The 3446-nt window shown below is 46.1% G+C and overlaps 1 pseudogene; it reads right to left on the bottom strand.

The window, feature by feature from the left end:
• Positions 1-630: 630 nt before the first annotated feature.
• LOC102263056 lies at positions 631-1136 on the bottom strand (annotated as a pseudogene).
• Between the last annotated feature and the right edge of the window lie 2310 nt (positions 1137-3446).

The following is a 3446-nucleotide window of genomic DNA, read 5'->3' as shown; positions in this document are numbered from 1 at the left end:
GGTACACCAGCTGTGCCAAGGGAAGCCCCGCGTCTGGATGTCTATCCACGCGTTCTTTAAAGTCTACCATCCCCTGCCCTGGCCCTGAGTATGGCATGAGCAGCACAGGGGCCCCGTTCGAATGTGGCATCTTCTGCAAAGATGTAAAGGTCCACAGGCCTTGGGCAACACACACGCACATGTAACCAGCCCCGCTGCCCACAATGTGCAGTCTCCACACACACACACACACACACACACACACACACACACACACACACACACGACAATGCCGCTTTGCTAGGCCCCTTTTCGCCTGTGCTAATGACAGCTGAAAAACGGCGAGAGAGTTCCGCCTCGGAGCTGGTGTTTTCAGCCAGTTGGCTCTGAGGTTCACTGCCATTTCTTTTCTCTTTCTCAAAAAAAATATATTTTTGTTGATTTCAGAGAGGAAAGGAGAGGGAGAGAGAGATAGAAACATCAACAATGAAAGAAGCATCAATTGGCTGCCTCCTGCACGCCCCCTCCTGGGGATCAAGCCCGCAACCCGGGGAATGTGTCCTTGAGCAGAATCGAACCCGGGACCCTTCAGTCTGCAGGCCGAAGCCCTATCCACTGAGCCAAACTGGCCAAGGCTCACTGCCATTTCTTTCAGAGATGAAATGAATAGATGTTGGTTCCCATGCAAGAAAGGCCCCAGTAGCACCGTCCTTTCCATCTGAGGGTGTTTGGGTCTTAGGAAAGGTTGGCTGATGACTCCCATCAGGGGCACCCCTGTCTGTGTGTCATAGACACCGATTAAAATGGGGGCACACTGAAGTCCCTGGGGAAGATTCCTCAGATGGATTGAGTGTCAGCAGAACCTTGTGCATAATGATAAGTCGAATCTGTGGGATCCACCCAAATTCCCAACACGTCCTGTGGGAGGGCGGCCTCTATCGGATCAGAGTTGGGCCGGGACAGGCACCGCCCTGATGCGCAGCCTTGGCTAGTGCCTCAGGTGCCACGTGTTCCCACTGAGGACTTCGCTGAGGAGCTCCACTGCTGCTTCCTCGGTTGGACACAGTCTCAAGACACTCTTTTCTCCCAAATCATCGGTAAACTCATTGGATTCTTCTCCAAAAACTTTTTTCCAAGCCTGGAAACGTGTTCTCCATATTCGGTTTTGTAACCATTTAGACCAGTGGTTCTCAACCTTCCTAATGCCGCGACCCTTTAATACGGTTCCTCATGTTGTGGTGACCCCCAACCATAAAATTATTTTCGTTGCTACTTCATAACTGTAATTTTGCTACTGTTATGAATTGTCATGTAAATATCTGATATGCAGGATGTATTTTCATTGTTACAAATTGAACATAATGAAAGCATAGTGATTCATCACAAAAACAATATGTAATTATATATGTGTTTTTCGATGGTCTTAGGCGACCCCTGTGAAAGGGTTGTTCGACCCCCAAAGGGGTCGCGACCCACAGGTTGAGAACTGCTGATTTAGACCATTTTTAAGTGTACAGCTTGATGGCATTAAGTATAAATGTGTGAGACTATCACTACCTCCCATCTCCAGAACTTTTTTTTTTATCTTGCTAACCTGAAACTGTATACCCATTAAATGTTTACTCCCTATATTTACCACCCCAACTCCTTCTTCTGTCTGTGAATGGGACTACTCTAGGCACCTCATATAAATGCGAACATACAGTATTTGTCTTTTTGTGACTGCCTTATTTTACTTAACATAACCTTGTTAAGGTTTATCTATATTGTAGCATGTGTCAGAATTTCCTTCTTTAAAAATTTTTTTAAAAATTGATTTCAGAGAGGAAGGGAGAGAGAGAAACATCAATGATGGGAGAGAATCATTGTTCGGCTGCCTCCCGCACGCCCCACACTGGGGATCGAGCCTGCAATCCGGGCATGTGCCCTGACGGGGAATCGAGTCGTGATCTTCTGGTTCATAGGTTGACACTCAACCACTGAGCCACTGGCCGGGCAGATTTCCCTTCCTTTTAAGGCTGAATAATATTCCTTTCGCCTATCCGTTCATCCATCACTGGACTTGCCCTGCTTCCACCCTTTGGCTATTGTGAGTAATGCTGCTACGAACACCGCTGCACAATCTTTTTTTCTGTAGCTTTGAGTTTGGGGGAAATTTACCATCTCTGTCTACATCACTGATTCTGTTTCCTGCTATTACCAATTGGCTCTTCACATGCTCCATCGTGTTTGAAATTATCCACCGTCATGTCACACCCCCAAACTGTTCTCCTGTTATCAGTTGTTCCTCTGGTGTGATTTCCTGCTCTTGTTTTGTAGAAGCAAGATTCACTCATTTAGCAAATAAACTATCCAGGATATTTTAAAACCTTTGCCCTGTTTATTGCTGAGTCTATTTCTTTTAAGAAATATTTTTTATTGATTTCAGAAAGGAAGGGAGAAGGAGGGAGAGATTGAAACAGCACTGATGAGAGAAAATAATTGATCCACTGCCTCCTATACACCCCCTACTGGGGACTGAGCCTGCAACCCGGGCCTGTGCCCTGATGGGGAATTGAATTGTGACCTCCTGGTTCATGGGTTGACACTAAGCCACTGAACCACACCAGCCTGGTGCAGTTAAGTCTATTTTGAGAGGATAATTTATCTGATTTATTTCCATCTTTTGACTTGATGTATCTTTTCATATGTCCTATTTAAAAATGCTGTCTTTTTGCCTAAGTCAGTGGTTCTCAATCTGTGGGTCAAATGACCCTTTCACAGGGGTCGCCTAAGACCATCCTGCATATCAGATATTTACATTACGATTCTAACAGTAGCAACATTACAGTTATGAAGTAGCAACGAAAAGAATTTTATGGTTGGGTCACAACATGAGGAACTGTATTTAAAGGGCCAGAAGGTTGAGAACCACTGGCCTAAGTGCATTAGTTTGCTTGAGCTGCCGTAACAGAATACCACAGAATGGGTGGCTTAAACAGCAGACATTTATTTTTTTGTAGTTCTGGAAGCGAGAAGTCCAAGTGAGACCACTCTTTCTGGCTTGTAAGCAGCTGTCTTCTCTCTGTGTCCCCACATGGTCTTTCCTCTGTGTGTGCATTCCTGATGTCTTTTCCTCTTTTTTTTTTTTTCCTCTTCTTATAGGGACATCAACTCTATTGGATTCGGGCCCCGCCCGTATGACCTGATTTAACCTTAATGACCTCCTTAAAGGCCTCATCTCCAAATACAGTCACACAGAAAGGGCGAGGTCAGGTGGACCGTGTGGTATTGGCTATGTTATATGCTTGGATGCATCCAGCCATTGGCTGTGCTGCTCTGGAAGCTCCCAGAAGGCTTTGCTCACATGTTGGGGGCCTGGTGTTCCTCTGTGTGGTCTCTCTCCCTCTCTCTTTCTCTCCATATTGTGTCTTAACTGCGCCCCCCTCCCCCAGCCCAGTCCCCCAGCCCAGGCTTCTCCATGAAAC

The sequence above is a fragment of the Myotis brandtii genome, unplaced genomic scaffold, assembly GCF_000412655.1.
Source record: "Myotis brandtii unplaced genomic scaffold, ASM41265v1 scaffold573, whole genome shotgun sequence".
In the NCBI taxonomy this organism is placed as follows: domain Eukaryota; kingdom Metazoa; phylum Chordata; class Mammalia; order Chiroptera; family Vespertilionidae; genus Myotis; species Myotis brandtii.
The sequence above is the reverse complement of the archived record's forward strand: the minus strand, read 5'-3'. Positions and strand labels throughout refer to the sequence as shown.